A 20978-nucleotide genomic window follows, 5' to 3' on the forward strand; every position below is an offset into this window, starting at 1 on the left:
ATTTTATATTGATATAAAACTGTTGTTTATTCTGGTTACATATGTATTTTAATTGTATACTCATATATTTATAAATTTATCACTAATTTTTCGAATTATGTATAGCACATTTAAGGAAAAGATTACTACCTCAAGTTGCATTCTTTATTAATCTTAATACTTATTTTTTATACCTGTTATGAATGTAATAAGGTTACAAGTATTGTCTAATAAAAATAATACTAATTATAATTCATCTCTTCTGTAATTATTTTATTTGCAACAATTTATTTTAACAGCATGGGACAAATATTTATTTGTGGTGATTAGAATGCTTGTTCATAAATTATACATTTTTTTTCTTTTTTAATATTGTGACTGATGTAAATCATAATTTGTTAATAAATGAATCATTATTTATTTAATACAGTAATAAAATTAATCTGCATTATTTTATATAAATTATTATTAACATAAATAATTATACTAATGTTTTATTTTTTTACTTCAGAAAGTGTTAAATTTACCACATATGTTTTTATATGTGAAACATAACCATTCATTTTTCAAGTATTTTTTTCAGAATAATTTGCTGAAAGTAATGTTCCTTGATTAATTTTAAGTTGTTAAAGTGTTTTATATATTTGTATTTAATTTAATTTAATCATAATTAATTATGATAATTAAATATTTGACTAAAACTGCAATGATTTTACTAACATTGTACTATTTGTTTATTATGTTTTGGGCTTTCATCGTACTTTTCTTTACCTCTTTCCTTGTGATCATTCATTTTGTCAACATAACATTAATGATTAATAAATAGTTTCAAATTATTATAACATATTTTAAAATTTCAGTTTATTATGGCCAATAAAAAAAATTGGTAATAAAATGAATTAGATTTATATTACAAATGAATTACATAAACTTAAAATTATTAATTGTTGTACATTATTATTACTTTGTATTATTTTACAACAGTTTCTTGTAATATGATACGATTTTAGTTGAGGTCACATCACTTCCTTTCAGTCTTTCCATTTGTTTCTATTTTTGTGCCCCTTTCTTCATTTCTCACCATGTGATGCTATAAAAATCTCTTATTATGTGGTATTTTCCTAAAGTATTTTTTAATTATATTGAATGCTTTGATCATTACTTTCTAGATTCCAGTTATTCATCTGGAGAAAATTTAATTCAGCATTTTTAATAGTATGTAAACTAGTTTACTATACTTTCTTTAACCATTGGCATTTCATACTAATGCGATAACCTTTTATTTACTTATTATCTTTATATTTAACTGTTGGAGAAAATGAATCATTTTAATTTAGGTTTTTATTTAATTCTAAAATTAAATAATTTAATATATTTCATACATTCTTAATGTTTTATGACTATTAGTTTGTGGAACTAGTTTTGAGATCATTTTAATTTTTCATGGTAATTAAGTAGGTTAACAAATTTTGTAAATATCCTGATTTAAATCCGTCTTATGATTTTTTCCTGTCAAACAACACCTACCAGGAATAAGTTCCCCATCATCATGTGTAAATATAGAAGTACATTATACTGTTGGTTGGTGATGAAGATGTAATATTAAAATACAACCACAAACATATTTTATGATTGTATACTACTTATAAAAAATTGTAATATGTTTTTTGTAATAAATGTTTTATATGAAAGTTTTTATGTTTTAATATGTGCTTTTATCAAAATAATCTAGAATAATGTACTAATACCATGTACCAGACAATGGGAACTTGATCCTGAAAAATTTCATTAGACAGAAAGTTGTAAGATGGATTTAAATAAAGGGATTAGTAAAATTTTAGAAACTTTTTTGGGAGATTTAAAAATGCAAATATTCAAATTTATGAAAACCCATTAGAATATTAATTATTTTTGAACTTTTTTTCATCTGCTTCTCAAACTCTATACACGTAACTTTAACCTGTTTATTATTTCTTTAATAGTTGTCAATTTTAATTACATTATTCTGGTGGTTGTATATCTTCTAAGCTTTCATCAGTTTGGACACTTATTCACTAAAGGGACAAACTATAACAGTGTTGGTCTATTTACTAGAAATCTTGTTTCTATCTCCAGCATGGGCTTGAATATTTTTATGTTACATTGATCCATGATATTTTCTCTTTAAGTTATGTGAACTTGCATGTGTGAGGTCATAATTATATAAATTAAATAAAAATTTAATGTTGGTAATATGTTTATTTATGAGTAAATTTGCATGTTTTGGTGTTATCTCAACTTAAGATGATTACTATACTTATTATAATATTGGTAAAATATATTGAATGAAATTATTGGTTTATTTTTTTATGTAATCCTGTTTTTTTTTTTTTTTTAAGTTACTTAAGTATGTTACATCTTTTCGTATAGGAAGCCCAAAACATTTTTTTTTTTTTTTATTAGACACTACAAGTAATTTTTTATACATATATTGTTGCTTTCATAAACATTAAGGTGGATGAACTACTAATAATCTAGTAGGATCCATTTTAATCCATATTTATCTACTTAAAAAAAAATAATAACTACAATTAAAATTATTTTGTAAATCTGAATCTAAATATTACCTTTTTCTTTAGTTTTCTTCAGTTTAATTTTATCATATACTTAGTATTTTTTCTCTTATTTATTAATTTCTTTCGTTTACTTTAAAGTTATATTTCCAATTTTTACATTGATAGGTGGGACAACTAGAGCCCAGTGGGAGGACGTTACGGGATCAACACCACTCACTTTTGTTAATGACTGTGTTTCTTTTACTACCACTGTTTCTGCCAGATTTTGGTTAATGGATTGTCGTAATATTGGTGATGCAACCAAAATGGCTACAGAATTATATAGAGAAGCTATACACGTACCATTTATGGCTAAGTAAGTACATTTTTTTTTATAATTTAGATCATCGTATTTTAAAGGAATATAAATTATATTTTTTAATTTCAGTTTTACCAATTGGTCGAAATATTATTAGGAATCATTGTCTTTAGTGTAATTGTATTTTTCCTATCATTAGTATTCTATCTCCTTATATAACTACATTTTGCACTTTCAGCAACTATATATTAAAATTTGCTTGTTTATAAAAAGAATCTCCTTGTACTATATTTTTTTCTGTTTCCCTCATGATATATATATATATATATATATATATATAAAGTAATTGTGTAATAACATGCACATTAAAATTTGGGTTCTTCATTTTCCTTGCTGACTGATCTTGCTAAATGACCAAATTCAGAAATCTGATTTTACACCTTGTAGTTATTTATAGCTAGTGTGTTCTTGTTGAAGGTAATTTTTCATCACCAAACAAGCAATTAAAGAATTTTATAATTTAATCCATTAATTTCATTGAAATTCTGTGTCTCAACATTCTAATTTATTTCCTTTTAATTTGTAATTTTGTAACACTGAAAGTGGAATATGCAATCTTTCACTAGTTGGATTTCAAATCAGTTTTGCCTTTCAGATGGTATTCCTGTAAATAAAATCTATATACTTTTTATATAAGTTCATATTCACTCGTGATATTTCATAATAATTTTAATGAAGGCTAGATTCATAAATGATTAGTTAAGTATGGAAAACTGTTCATAAGTTTTTTTTATGAACAAATTCATATCAGTAAATGATGTGCAAAGTAAGGTGTCAGTAAATATTTATGTAAATTTTTTTTTATTATATAGATTTTTTAGAATTTTTGTTAGCTCATAATTTTCCTTAAACTTGAGAAAAATGGTGATATATTCTAATATATCAATATTTTTACATATTTTGAACATTTGATAATGCACTAATATATTTTAGCTCTAAAATTTTGTTTTGAATTAATGATCAAAATATTTTGTATTGCAGATTTGTAGTTTTTGCCAAAAGGATAGATGTATTAGAAGCAAGACTGAGAGTTTTCTGTATGACAGATGACAAAGAAGATAAAACATTAGAACACCAAGAACATTTTACTGAAGTTGCAAAAAGTCGGGATGTTGAGGTATCTGTATTTTTCAAACTTATGTATTTTAAAATCAGGTTGAATATACAGTATAAGATAGATATTTTATTAAACATTATATTCAGACTTTTATTCATTTTTTTTTTTTTTTAATCAAAGTATATTTAGTTATTACTGTACTTCTATGGGTGAACTTAACCAAGATTGATACAATACAAATAAAAGTAATATTTGTATTAAAAAAACTGTAAATGTGCCCTCTTACTACAATCACACAGATACTATTATGTCCTATAATTATTTATTTGTTTAAATTAGTAATCATAAATTATAGATAAAAATGGTGTACTTCAGCATTTTGCTGTTGTAGATTTTAAAGATAATATTGAAACACTTATACATTTTTGTTGAGTTTAAATATCTAATAGTGATAGCTTTGCTTTACTTTTTGTAAATCAGGCTTAATAAAGGCGTTAGTTGGCATTTTATTATTTTTGTGAGGGATATTATTTTGATGTAAGAGCATAGAAAATTAATGAAACTATATGTAGGTTTCTGTGAAATGTTTTTTGTTTATCTTTTTTAATAACAAATTATACAGAAATGCATTTGTAGTTTATTTTATTCATACTTCTATTTAATCCTTTCTTCTATTCCTTTTTTAAGAAATCTCTACTAGTATTTTTTTGTTAAAATCTTTAAATATACATTTTTTTTTCTTTTTAAATCTAGTTGATTGTTGGTCCATTTCAAAATCCAAACTTTCAGATTATCAGAATCATCTTTGATTAACGTGTTTCAAGATATTTAAAAATATAATTGTGATTTATTTTATTTGTTACTAGTTACTGTGAATAAAAGATAAACTAATTACCTACACAGATACAGCACTTGTAATTAATTTATTAAAACAAATACTGTAAGATTCACAACTGATATCAAGATTTATAAAAAAATGAGACACTCTGTGATGGGATTTTAATGTACGGATCAACAGTGGTACTATGGATTTTTAGAATTCAGAAGCCTGTTATTTGGAATCTACATCTGTTTAATACGTATTTATTTATTATGGCTTTACATCTTAGTATTATCTTATCTGATAAATCTCTAAGTGCATAGTACATCTGTTGAGCACACAACCTCTTTCTCTTGAAATTAGTCATAATTCTCTTTACTCTTTTGCTGCTACCATTTTCTCACATTTTTTAATTAAAAACTTCCATATTTATGTTTTTATGCCTGTAAGTTATTTCTTTCATGTTTTTTTAAGAGGGTAATTATTTTCAGTATGTGATAAATGACAGTAACAGAATTAACATGACGCATAATAATGTGGCACATGGATGTATATTCATTCCAGTTTTGAATTCTTCAATAAATATACATGTAATAAATAAAATAGTAATGAAGATATAATGAAATGTAAAAAGAATGAAAAGGAAATGTATGTGAAGAAATATTAGCTATAATCATTATTGGTGGTTAATCATTATAGAAAACAAGGAAAATGAGGAAGAAGTAAATCAAGAAAATAATTACATTATCGTATAATGAGATAAGTTCAGCTTAACTGAAGCTATCAATTGACAAACTTAAATCAAGCTGACAAACGTTATACCTAAAGTGAAATAGATTCATAATTTATTTAATATTGTCACCATTTTAACATAAAAGAAGGCCATGTTACAGATCAACAGCTCTTATTCTTTTAATTTTATGAAAAGATAAATCTATCATTACGTGAATGGAAGAATACTCCATCTAAAACCAACAGACCTGAGGTCTGTTGATACACAGTATTTAGCAAGATCTTTCGCTGTTGGTAAGAGCATGCTGTGCCAGAACCAAACAGTTTCTGCATGGTTTTTTTTTAATTTTATTATGTTTTTAACAGAAAGTTTTCCCAACCCTGAAATGTTAACTTCTGTTCTTTAATAGTTAATTATTGTATTTTTAAGAAAATAAGAAGAGCCAAATATATATTTTTAAAACTATGCTCCTCTTCTATTTTATGTTATGTTGTATTAGAAAAGCTGAAAAATTGTATGATGTTTCCTTTTACTACCAGTAGAAATAGTTCAGCAGGAATATCTTGTAGGTGAAGGTAAGGATAGAAAGCATTTATTTTTAAATTAAAATTTTTCTTTGATATTTCGTAACTTAAGATTATTTTTATTTCTCCTTACAGGTTCTGGAAGGTAAACCTCAATATGTTGAATTTGCTGCAAATCTTGTACCTGTAACTAAATCTGGTGAACAACTTCAATTAGGTTTTAGAGCATTTAGAGAGAATCGTTTACCATTTACAGTAAGAGTTAAGGACCCTCATGCAGAACCTATTGGCCGAACACTCTTTATGAAAGAACCTAAGGTCAGTAAAATAATAAAAACAGAACCTTTCTGAGCTAAGTTCAATTGTAAGAACTAGTCAATATTGTTTTAGTGTATATGTGTGTGTGTGTGTGTGTGTGTGTGTGTGTGTGTCTGTGTGTGTATGTGCACATGCGTTTTTGTGTACATGTATACAGCTAGAATAGAGAAATGTTTTTTTTTAACTTTATTCATTGTAAGTAATGTAATGTTATAAATTCCACAAAATGATTAAAATATAATGGCTCATTTTATTAAAAAAAGTAAACTTTGCCAAGATTATATTCTGTTTTGTGAATTAGTCATTTTTGAGAATAAAATTGTAATTGATCAGCCGAGTAATGATGTAGTTAACATGCTAAATTTTGAGTCAACAGGTAATGAGTTAATTGTAGCAAGTAAGTTCTACTCATTTGTTTTGAATATTCCTTCAATCATTTTATGTACCTTATTAAATATTCTTGTCTTCACAAACATTTTTTTTTTTTAAATCCAATTATTATTTTTATATGATCCTTTTTGTAAAGGATCAATATCCTTATAAATGTTATATATTTTGAAATGTCAATTAAAATCCTATTTTAAATGCTTTTTATATGATATGCATGTTAATGCAACTTGAACTTCACGTACATTCATTAAACAAGTTAAGAATTTTACCTGGTTGAATATTTTTAAAATGGATTTTGGATTTCAGCTACTTTATTCTACCAATTAAAATGAGTTTGAAAACAAAAAAAAATATATTTTTAACTTTTTTTTTTTTATTGCTGAAAGAACCCATTCACATCTTACTGTAACTGAGAATGAAATTGAAACTTTGACAAAACAAATCAAGGCAATTCTGAAGCATTTTACAATTGAACAGGGTGATAAAATATTGTTTCTTAGATTATTATCTAAGTAACAATCTTAGATTATTATCTAAGTAACAATCTTAGATTATTATCTAAGTATCCTTACAGGATATTTCCTGTAAGGACAACCTAGCCCCATGGAGTTCCTCTGCCAGTATGTTATTATTTGATAATTTAAATATTAATTAATATTTAGTTCCTATAATTACTAACATGCTGATGTTAAATGAATTAATATATTACATTATAGCATGATATATCTTTTTAGTAGTGTTACATATTTTTGTTTTTATGATAGGTTTTGTGGAGGGAGTTCATTCTTTAAAAACATACAGGGAAGAGTATCAATAGTTGGTTTGTCCTGATTTTGCAAGATGTCATAAAATTGAACTAAGCAATTTGTTCTCATTTTACATTCTGTTTATTGAAAAATTACGTATTAAAAAAAATGTGTAATTATTTTATTGAAATTTAAGGAACCTTATAATCCTTTATTTTCTGGTAACATTACTGCATCTTAAAGGGAATTTTAATAATATTTTGTCTATCATCTATTTGTTAATAATAATATTATTACCTATTGCATTTTTCTTTATCTTTAATACGGTTGTAAAAAGAGACATATTACATTTTTTAATTAAAATAATTGTAAAAATTACTCAATTATATATTGTTACATTTATATTTAAAATACAAATAAAATTTAAAAAAATTATTTAGATATTTAATTTATGCCACTAATTAGTTTTTATTGAACAGTCACATTTCACTCTTAGTGTTATCCAAATGATACTACTCATTTGTAATTAAACTTAAAAATTGAGTGATTTTTATTGATTAAGATTATTTAAACATCATTATATGTTTCCAGATTTTCTAAACTTTGATTCATTATAATCACATGTAACAGATAACTTGTTAGACAGTGCATATTTGTTCATCGCAGTAATTCTTAAACCAACAGTAAAATGATTTGTATTTCATTATTGCTACATCCATTACAGATATTTATTCATTTATTAAATATAAATTATTATGTTTTTCCATAAATTTATATATATATAAATTGTGACATGAGTCATTCATAATTACACCCAACAAAAACTACTGAAGATAAATTGATGAAAATTTTTATACACATTCTTCTTATGATATAAGTGCAGCATAAGAAAGGTTTAATTGAAATTCTGAGTTTAAAGGTTAAAATGGAGAAACAATTAAATTTACTATTTTTGAATTTCTCAAAAACAAATTTAGATGTCAACTTGATTTTTGGTGTGTGAAATCTTCATGTGAATTTAAAAAAAAAAATTTCCAAATTTTGTGAAATTTTTAAAGAATTTTTCCTTTAAAGAGTAAAGAATTAAAACAATTTTTTAATGTTTTTTTGAAACCCGACCATTTTTTTAATTTCTCAGTTACAGATGAAAATATAAACTTGTTTTTTTTATGTGTGTAATCTTCATGTGAATATCCAAAACCAAATTTCTAGATTTTCTGAAATTCGATCTTGAATGGGATAAAGAAAGGCAAAATTTTGAATAATGACTGAATTTGTTCTCTGTTTCTGACTACACTAAACATGATATTCAGTAGCTTTGGGCATGCAAATACTCTTCAGATGAATATCTAAAAACCATTTTTAGGTTTTTAAATTTTTATTTTTTAAGGGGTGAGACAGTGTACAGAGCAGTGACTCTCAATCAAAATAGCCACTACCACTGTTACCGCCTGTGCAGCATGACTGGCTGCACCTGCCTCCAGTTACTTGATGAAAAAATATAAAATAAAATAATTTGACTGCAACAGGAAAAGCCATATTGAGTGGGCAATGCCACAACGGAGATGCTAGGAGGGTTATTTTTTTCAAGGTCCGATCGGTCGTGAAATAAAAACCTGGACAAAAATCGGATGAACCTTTGCACATATGTGTTGCGCAGCGTCTCTAGTATGGCCTTCAATCATGCCGCGTCACTTCGTTTAGTTCTGAACATGCAGCTAACATGTAAACATGTCTACAACAACAGCATCTCGCGCCAAGTGTGAAGTGCATGCGGTAATTTAATTTCTTCAGACTGAGAGGTGTAATGCAGCTGAAATTCATAGACAAATAAGTAATGTGTATGGTGAAACTTCAATGAGTGACAGCAAAGTGCGACAATGGTGCAGGAGCTTTAAAGCAGGATGTTCATGATGCAGGCGGTCAGGGAAGAGATGATCGGTCACCGATGATCTCGTTGAGCGAGTGGATGAGGCAATTCGAGAAAATCGTCGGTTCACAATTTCTGTATTGAGTGATTCGTTTCTTGAAATTTCAAGTTCAGCTCTCTACTCCATTGTGAGTGAGAGACTTCAGTATCGCAAACTGTGTGCGAGATGGGTTCCCAAGATGCTGTGCGACCATCACAAAACAATGAGAATGGACGCCTCCGTAACGTTTCTCCACTGCTACCACAATGAAGGAGAAGATTTTTTGAACAAAATTGTCACAGGGGTTGAGACATGGGTCCATTTCGAAACTGAAGAAACAAAAAAACAATCCAAACAGTGGATGCATTCTCATTCTCCCAGTAAACCAAATAAGTTCAAGCAAACCTTCTCCAACAGAAAGTGTATGGCTACTGTGTTCTGGGACTGGAATGGAGTTCTCTTGGTGGAATTCATGGAACTTGGCACGACCATCACTGCAGCCTCATACTGCATGACTCTTCAACGTCTACGAAGGGCAATTCAGAATAAGCAGAGAGAAATGGTGTCATCAGGCATTGTCTTTCTCCATGACAATGCTTGGCCATACACTGCAGCTGTAACAATGAAGCTCCTGCAGCGTTTTCGTTGGGAAGTGTTTGATCATACAGCCTGGACTTGGCTCCATCCGATTTTCACCTCTTTGCTCACATGAAATGCTGGCTAGGAGGACAACATTTTGGCACAGACATCAAGCTGCAGACCAGCATAGAAACATGGCGGAAAACACAGGCGGCTCCATTCTATGACGAGGGTATTGGAAAGTTGGTACCATGCTACGACAAATGTCTAAATCGGAGTGGCGACTATGTAGAGAAATAGCGTAACTATGTAAATACGTGTTACAAATAAAAAAATGTTATTTTCACTGTGGTTTTAATTTCGTGACTGATCGAACCTTGAAAAAAAAATAACCCTCGTAATGTATATATATATATATATATATAAATTAAAATAACCTGTTTTTAATTTAAGATTCCAATTTTCTAATAAAATGCTCTATTGTGCTTTTTTTTATTGATTGTTGTTTTTATGTTTATGTAATTTATTTATTAAATAATTTTTTTCAGGTTGCTAAAGGTGAACCTCCTCAGCAACCAATCTGTGTGCTCAACATTGTCTTACCTGAAGAAATAATTCCTGAAACTGGAGTACCTGAACCAGAACTGCACAAATACAGTTTCATCAAAGACTCTAGTAAGTTAAATAATTGTAATCTCAGAGCACTGATATGCATGTCAACAAACTAATGTGTACAAACACTCATACACATAACAAGCAAACAAAAACAGTCTTGGATTGATAACCACTGGTACTAGTACTAGTACTAGACACTGGCCAGTATTAAAAATTCCAAAACTGTATCCAGTATAACTGATTTTTAAAATTGGAAATATTGTGATAAAAATATGACTTTGTTGGTTGGCCAGGATGAACCATGAGATGATTTCAGGAAGTACACTTCACTTTATGGTTTTATGGAATCATTAGTTTGCAAGGGGATCTATTAATATTTGTTTTATTGCATTTTTTAACAGGATATTCATACTTTTTTATATAAAATATTTAAAAAAAACATTTAAATAAAGGTCAATATTTTTTTTTTTTAATTATTGACACAAGCTAATTTTTGGACAGAAAATTAATAATAATCGGAAGAATGCCTGATTTAAGTATGTTAGTGATTGTCAAATTAATAACGTAGGTAATGGAAATTATTCTCAGAGAAATAAATCAGCTACTTAAGCTGCCATGATTATACTGCCCTTTATGAAATATAGATTGTATATTTGTTACGTTTAAAGACTAATAAGTTATCTCAAGAAATGTCAAATTAGCAAGGACTACTTCTATAACATCATGCAGAAGCTAACAGCTATACTGAAATCCCTGATCAAACAAAACTGATCCATTTTAAACTGATCCAAAAACTGATCCATTTGGGTGTTCTGATAACTTTCAGTAATGAGTAATCTTATTTCATGTATTATATGCCAAACAATTTATAATTTTAATGGAATTTCACCTTCTGTTATATATTTTTTCATTGTCTTCCAGTTCTTACATTTTTATTATAATTTCTTTAATATGTTTTGTACCTGTGACTATTGCTAGTATCTTTTCTATCATTTATTCATCCTTTTTGAGATAATTTAATCAGAAAAAATTTATTTTGAGAATATAGCTGAAATTTTCTTTTGAAATACCCTTGAATTTTTGGTTTACGAACAGGAAATGATTGGCTTTTTTAATAATAAATGTCTATACTTACGTGCTTGCTAAAAATATGTTTTATTTTTAGGTGGCCTTGAATCGTACCAACGAGCTGACCTCAGATTATCAGATATTAGTAATTTATTAGGAGAAGATTGGGTAAACTTAGCAGAGGAACTTAGCATTTCAACATCAGATATCAATAGGCTTAAATCAGAATGTCCTGGTAGTGTTGCTCAACAAGGACTTGCAATGCTAAGGTTCTGGCTACAGCAAGCTGGAAATAAAGCATCTGGTATGTAATTTTAAGCCTTTTACTTATTATTTGACAAAATTTTGTGATTTTTGTAATGTGATGATTTATAAATCGTTTCATACAATTTTTAACCCTTCTTAAAAATCCTTTCCGTCCTTTATAAAACATTTCAGTGTTAAGCCCAACTAGAAAAAAAATCACAGCATTTACTTTTAAAATGTTACTTAAAATGATTTAAAGTTTTTCTATATCTTAATTAAAGTCCTTTATTAGTTTTTTCTAGTTACTTAAATTGCTGTAGATGAGAATTTACTCTTGCAAATGGAATTGAATTTCCTTGACTTATGAATATACAATCATCATCTTTTGTAGGACTTATATGGAGTGGGATTTAATTTTATATGTATTATAAAGGAAGGAAACTTTTGATTCTCTTTAAAAATCAGTTTAATATATCTGTCTTTACAACACTACAAGGATGTAGCACAATGATTTTGACAAATATCATACTAGTTATTGAAGTGAGAATATTGGTTTGTGTACCTAAAAAAATCTTTTATAGAAAGATATGTTTTGTTAGTATTTAAGAATTTGTAAAGTTTTCTGATTATATATATTTAAATTTTGCAAGGAGGAATTTCTTAAATTTTTATAAATTCTTGTCTATGGAGAATGGCCTCAGAGAAAAGTCTTTTCTTCACATGAAAATTGGCCTTCTCTTTTTCATGCTTTCTGGTTGATATTTTCAATTATATAACTGTAAAAAAATAATTGACAATAAAATCTAGATTGTTAACTCTACTAGATCAAAGAGGATTCTTTCAAGTAAATTTTGTTTAAAATATTTAGATTGTTGAAAATTGTTTTAATTTTTTCTAAAATTTTGATAGAATCTAAGAAAAGGAAAAAGCAAAAGCTCCAAAAAAAATTGAATGTCGTAACATCAGGGGATTGAGATTGCCAGGGAATTGATCCACCATGGTGATCTGAAGTTGAGAAAATCTTTCAAGTAGGTAGACCCTTACATGTAAACTCCCAGTGTGGTAATGTGCCATCTTGTTGGAAGTAAATGTTAGGTTGCTGATATTCAATTTGTAGTACTGCATACTCCTATAACATGTTTAGATAATTAACTAAACTAATTGGCTCGGCGAAGAAGAATGGTCCAATCACGCCATAAGCAGTTAACATTAATTTTCGGGCTACCACATGTTTGTCAAATGGTATGAGGGTTCTCGCTACCCCAAATTCACAGTTTTTGATGGTTTTTGTGACCACAGACATGTAACAAAGCTTCATCAGAAAATATTACATTTTCTAAAAACACATTATCTTCATTCACTTTATCAAGAATGTCCATGGTAAAATTGTAGTAGTTTATTGTCATCTTCAGTTGCATGCACCAACTGATTTTGTATACATAAATTTTTAGGGGTTTGCGTAGAACCTTCATGATTGTCGATTATTGCGGTATTTCCAGTTCTAAGCTCACACAATGAGTCAATTTACCTGAGCTTCTCCAAAAAGTCTCTCTTACACGATTCACAACTTTTTCGGAGACAGGAGACCTGCCAGCATCTTTTTTTATACTACACTTCCTGTATCCTTAAACTGCTGATACAAACCTTTAATATATAGTCTTTAGTAGGAGAATCTTGACCTTACTGTAAACAAAAACATTTCCAAACAGCAGTAATAGATCTGCTTTCATTTCCCTGTCATTACATTGCGCCAGCATGTTTCATTCAAGATAATCAGTAATTCTAGTTACTAATTAAATAATAATAATATTAGTTGCTAATTTAAAAATTTCATCTTAAGTTTGGAAAGTCTTACACAAGATTGACTTGGAGTCAGACTTTCCAAACTTAAAAATAATTTTAAAAAATTTTTCTGATAATTTAAAATAATTTTAAAAAGTGTTTAAAATTTTACTTTTAATTTATTTTTACATAAAATTGTTATGTATATACATATAATATGTATATACATAAAAAGTATATAAAATTATGTATATATATATATAAGTTTAAAAAAAATGTATGTTATGAAAAAACATTATGAATTATCATGAAAAGTTTGATTGACCAATTTTTAAATTACTTATGATAGCTTCATCATCCTGAGACTTGTGCAAGTGTTAATCTTATTTTTCTTACATGTATTAGCCAAACTCGAACCAATTTTACACTACAGTGATAAAGATAAAATGTATTTTGAAACAAAAAACTGCTACAACTACTTTTCATTATCAAGTTTCACAGCCCAGGGTCAAGATTTCAAAAGTACTTTAGATAGAAATTACTGTAAATTGTACAAATTCTTTTGGTTTAATTTGTTAAACAGAGCAAAGTAAACTAGAATATGATAGAAAATCATTTTTAACCAGAAGAGTGAGTGGTTGAGCCTCAACTAGAGATTACATTATAAGAAAATTATTTTAAATTGTCTGATTTTTGTGTGATATTTTGACTAAAGAAAAATATTTAGATACCTTTATGAATGTATTTAGTTTTTCAGAGGAGAGTAGGACACCCAGTGCACTTGAGCTCTTGTTGTGCACTTCTGTAAACCAAACTTAATCTTTCCACTCTGAATCCTGAGTGTCAGAAACTTCCAACCAAATCGTGAACATACACTTCTCTTGAAAGATTGTCGCTAAAAGAGATATTAGAGATATTTCCTCTAAAGTTTGATGTGTTTTAAATCATCAAGAGACTGTAGCAAACTTTACATAGAACAGACATCACCCTGGAGTAGTCCCATAATAAGTGGCATGAATGGTAGTGTCTTTCATCCAAACATCCTGGGTTCGAATCCCGGTCAAGCATGGCATTTTCACATGCTAGAAAATTACCATTTTATCTCATTCTTTGAATCAATACCTAACAATGGTCCCAGAGGCAAATAAAAGATGGCTTTGGAGTGCTCTATATCCAATAACGAAAGATAAGACTTTCAAGCTGCTCTTACCTAATCAGATAAGGGAATTTGAGAGGGGGGACTGTTAAAATTATATATTGACTTCTTCCTGAGATATTGTTTGTGGAGATAAGCCAATTAACAGTTTGCTCATCATGGGGTCACTTAAAACTGCAATTCTAGCTGCAGTAGAAATACATCTATATGTGAATTTCATTTTATTATAATTGTTTTCATTTGTTCATTAATATAATGTGCTTAAATCATGATATCTTTAAATTCATTCTCTATTGCCCAGAAATTCTTGTATTCTGAAAAATGTTTAATTGTAGTGTTTTTTATAAGATCAATCAATTATCAGTAGTATTTAAAGAAATGATTTTGATATTTTAGCTTTAAGTCATCTAAAACATCAAATTTTTATATTATAATTTAATTTTAATTTTCTTAGTTAAGAACATTTCATTTGTTATTAAGCTGTCATTTCATGGAATAATTTCAAAATTACCTTAAAATTCCTTTAAAAATATTAAGTACGTATGTTAAACACTCTGAACAATTAATTCGTTATAAAAATTTAGTATGATTTTAGTATACACAATACATGTTCAGAATGATTTTTGAAGAGTCAATTGTATTTATTCTGCCTAATGTTTATTAAAAGTAAGATATATAATTTTTCAAGCAAAATTGTACTACCTTTTTATGAAGTAGTTTAATTTCTTTTTGTTTCAGCAAATGCCCTAGAAGCAGCTTTATCTAGAATAGGAAGAGAAGATATTGTACAGCAATGTATTTACAATGTCGATCAGACTGGATTTGATTTGCTCAAAGAAGAATTAGGACCATCACGTGATTCTTCTCTTAGAAGAAATATTGTTAATGTCTTTGATACAGACAATATGAAGGTAATTAGTTTCTTAAGCATTTTTGTTTGTATAAGTAATAAAAAGTGACTGATAAAAAGATTTCATACTCAATTCCTGAACCAGAACAGGGATTTTTTTATCAGTCAGTAATTTAATTTGTTGTTAATTACATTTCCTGGATAATTTTTTTATTAATTACAAATTAAATTCAGTTTCTTAAAAGCACAGGTATAATCATGTTCCTTTATTTTTATTCATTATTGTTTCTACTTAGCTAAGTAAATCCACATTCATTTAAAAAGTTATTTTATTGTTTAATATATGAGTACTTATTTTACTGAAATTCATCTTTTTAAGATTAATATTATTTCTCTGTACTGTTGAATTATATTTAAATTATATTAAATAAACCACCTATGAAAGTACTTTCATGAAAAATTAAGGTAATGTTGTATGTCATATCTCATTATTATTTACTAGTTGTTTTATTTAATAGAATTAAATATAATATGACTATTATATATTATATAATAAATGTATTACCAATTTTTAGTAAATGATTGTCTGACTTAGTCAGTCAGAAAAGATTCTTTCTGACTGTTTGGACTTTATTATGTTCATAACACAGACCTGCAGGTAAACAGGTTCACCGTGCAGAGTAAATCTATCCATTAGACAGGTTTTCCCTTTTTTCTCAAACTGTTCATTTATTTATAATCATCACAAATTATGTTCTTGAAATGAAAGAGTATGTGTATTTGTGTGTATGTTGTGTGAAAATGTATGTATGAGTCCTAATTTCTGATTGCTACCTGTATATTTATTTTTTGTAACTGTATGATGAATTTTCCTTCAAGGTTATGACTACAGTTGATCTCCTTTCTAGACACTTTTAACATTTTATTTCTGCAGTCTGTTTGACATCAATTGAACTGACATGAGTCTTATTATTTGCATGTTTATTTGGAGATGAATTAAAATTATTATGAAAACTATAAAAAAAAGATTAAAATTAAAATCTGTGCTATTTTGATATAAAAAATTACTTGCCATGTTTATGAATAAAATTCTCAATTAGTATTATTTGATTTTCAGATTAAAACATAATTCATAAAAACAATAGAATTAGTTTAATATTTATTATTTGATCAAGACAGTACAACACTGCCTAAAAACAAAAATATATTAATAGAATAAGCATTAGTTTAGGCTACTTGACCAGCTGAAATAGTGAAACAAAAACCGCTAAAGGAAATTCAGTAGTTGGACGACTAATATTTATTAACAGTATTGCTACAAGAACATCACATTACTGGGAATGCTGTTTGCTTTTAGAAATACCTATTAGTAAGAGAAGTGCATTATAATTTTGGGTTTATCAAAAGTAAAACTTCCTTGAACATTGAATTTAAAAATACATTGTGGACAATTTATTACTTTCATTAAATATTCAACAAAGATTTTGATTGGTGTGAATGCACATATTTACTTGTGTACCAGTTGTTTTTAAAAAAAATTATATGATTTTTTTTTTTAATTTCTATTTTTAATGCCGCAATGTAATAGTGAAAAATAGACATTCGATCAGTATGAAGTTCCTCCAATTTATATTTCCAAATGGTAGCCAATAATGTGATTGCTTATGTTAAGGCATTTAAAATGTTAATCTTTTCCCAAAAATTTGGAGATAATTACCAGAATGTGTAAAGTTTTTAAAATTCCATGTATCATTAAAGATTCAAATTTGTTATAATTAAATTAACCATTTTGGAAAAATCCTGTTTTTAAATCCCAACAATTTTTATTAGCAATTATTTATGTTATTTTGGGAAAGGTGCTTACAGTTGTTAAAATATGCACAAAGAATGTAAATAATAATATAAAATAAAAATTGTGCACGTATGTGTATGTGTGGGTGAGCATGCACACTCACATGCATGTGTGTGAGATGTGTGCATCTTGTTCATTATAATAAACTATACAACTTTATCTAAATTATATAACCTGCGTTTGAAAAATCAGGTTTGAAATTTTATGATGCAAATATGTTGGGAAAAAACACTGGCTTTTGCATTTGCCATAAATTTATTAATTACTGCATTTGGAATTAAAAGATAGATGAAAAAGGACTCTGTCTACCATATCTATTCCAAGGAAAAGAGAAGGATATTTAGAATGGAGTGATAATCCTATGTAGGTACTGCCTCTGATCATAGTAATATCAATCTTCTGTTTTACTCAGCTTTGAGAACTACGCTCACTACTACTATCACATTCATAATTTCTGCACTGTTAGGAAATAAATAGAAGAAATATAGAAGAATAGAATATTAATAGAAGAAAAAAGTGTAAATTATCTTATAATTAAATTATATGTTAAAAAGATGAATAAAAGTATTGGAAAGACTGAAATTTAATACTGTAGATCTATTATTGAAGAAAGATTGGAAATCAGAAGGCTTTCTCCCAATCCAATTGATATCAGTAGTTTTTCAGAAAATTAGAGGGCATTATTTTAGGTTGTATGTATATTACATTACTTCATTTTGTTTTTTTCCTTATTCATAAATCTCTACGTAAATGTATTTGAATATAATTTTCTAATTGATGTTTCTATTTTTTTTTAGGATGCAGAAGCTGCTGAACTAAGAAGAGTACAAGACCGTATATTACCAGGTAATTTTGTGCACTTTGTAATATTGATGTTAATAATAATGAGTGTTATTATTGTTAATTATCTCCTTCGAACAGATTGTTGCATTCAAGGAAATGATCGTGTAAATAATGTATATAATACTGAATGATATGTTATGGACATAATTAACTTAAAAAAGTGTTATTTTGTTGTTATTGTGATTGTTGTTAGTTGTTGTAGTCTTGTAGTGCAGTAGTAAATGATAGTACTTGTAGTAGTGGTTCAGTATTCTACTTTAAACAAAAATATACGTATCATTAATCAAATTAAAACATAGTGTGATTCTTTCTTCTTTTGATATCCATAGATTTATTTAATAATTCAGTTCTCTTCATTGATAACCTGTCCTATCCTTTAACGTTTGTCCTTTATTTACCCTTTAAAATATTAAAATTCTCTGTTGTATTAATATTGTATTTATAAGCATTCTAATGTACTAATATTGCTCCGTATTAAGCTAAATTATATTAACATTTTAACAATACAGTTAAAAAATTACTATAAAAGTTAAGTTATTATTACTTTTTAAAAATTATCTTCTTTTTAACATTTTCTACAGAAAAAAATCTTAAAATATATTGACTTTTAATTTTTTTTTTCAAAAATACAGTGCTATTATGTTTTAGCATGTTTATATATTATTTTGTTTAGTTATTTCCAAATTTAAAAAATAATTTCTATAGTAACATCCCACTAATCAAGACAAGCAGGCCAGTAGAATGAAGTTTACAGACTGACCAGTTTAAAGAAATATATACAAGGTGATATATAAATATAAAGAAATTTAAAGTAATGAGACTTATGCGAAAAAAAATGTTGCTTACCGTTTTAGTCATGTTTAGTGTTGTCTCCTTCAAAGTAGTTCCCCTCTGATTGCACACACTTATTCCAGTGCTTCTGCCATTGATGGTAACATTTCTGGAACTCATCTTCTGTAATATCCTCCAAGACCCTCGTCACAGCTTTTTGGACATCTTGTGTTGTTTGAAAATGGTGTCCCTTGACTGCCATTTTGACTCTTGGAAATAGAAAAAAGTCACACGGAGCGATATCTGGTGAATAAGGTGGCTGTGGTAGTACTGAAATTTGTTTTGAGGTTAAAAATTGCTGTACTGATAGAGCAGTATGGGATGGCGCATTATCGTGATGCAGAATCCAATTATCAGCAATGTTGGCACGGACACAAAGAACTCGTTAACAAAGTCTTTCTAAAATTTCTTTGTAAAAATATTGGTTAACCAGGTCCACTCTTGGACCTGATATTGGTTAACTCTTATGAACAATTCCCTTGGAATCGAAGAAGCACATAAGCATGCGTTTCACTTTTGACTTTGACATGCGAGCTTTTTTTGGTCTGGGTGATCCCTTTGAGCACCATTGTGAACTTTGGCGTTTTGTCTCTGGATCGTATTGAAAAAACCAACCTTCATCACCAGTGATAACACGGCTCAACAAATCTGGATTGATTTCCGTTTGCTCTAACAGATCGGCTGCCACATTTTTCCGTGTTTCTCGCTGTTGTGTGAGATTCTTGGGGACCATTTTTGCACAAATCTTTCTTCATACCAATATCTTCAGTTAATATTAGACGAACCGTTTCTCGATTGATGTTGAGTTCTTCTGCAATCATTTTCACGGATAATCTTCGATCAGATCGTACGATTTCACGCACCCTGGTCAAGTTGACATCTGTCCATGAGGTTGATGGTCGTCCACTGCGGTCTTCATCTTCAACATTCGTTCTGCCTTCACTAAAAATTTTATGCCACCGAAAAACTTGAGCTCTTGACATAACCTCCTCTCCAAAAGCCTTACCATAAGTTGTCGTCGCGTTTTCACCCAATTTAACGCAAAAAGAAATGGCATACCGTCTCGTAATATTTTGCAGTTTCATTTCTGTGATGAGAGACACAAACACGTGTTCACTTATTACAGCAAACTCACGACTGAACAGTTGCATCAATGTGCCGCTTGGACTAGAAGTAGCTTATAGACCAAGGTCAAAGATGGTGTGCCTACGCAAGGTTGCCACATCTTGCAAAGAAAAATCAGTCTCATTACTTTATTTTCGCACCTCGTATATAAACAAGGGAATTAACCTCCAATAAGGAATTTTCAGGAGGATTCTTTGTTCAATATACTGTAATTCATTAACAATAATCTAATACAATTTTTTTTAAATAATGAAACAATTTACACCAGCATCACATTAAAAATAAATAGTATTTCAGCATGTTTATTTTAAAACTATTTATTTATAAAATCAGTCTATTTTTTAATGTATCATTCCAACTAATCTACTTTTAAATTATTGAGATTTTCCTGTTGTGCTTAGTTAACATTCTTTGATTAAATATTTTTTTATTTTTTAGAATTTAACCACAGTAGAAATGAATTAAAAATACTGCATCCATGTAACTACAATATTATCATTTGTTTACTGTGCATTACAAAAAACAAAACAAAAACAAATACACTTTGCTTTGTATGAACAACTATTACATTCATATTTATGTTTTGCTATAAAGTTCTTATACTATGGATGATAATTTTTTTCTATGTAAACATCTTTATC

The sequence above is a fragment of the Lycorma delicatula genome, chromosome 3 (genome assembly GCF_047948215.1).
Source record: "Lycorma delicatula isolate Av1 chromosome 3, ASM4794821v1, whole genome shotgun sequence".
NCBI classification, from domain to species: Eukaryota; Metazoa; Arthropoda; class Insecta; order Hemiptera; family Fulgoridae; genus Lycorma; species Lycorma delicatula.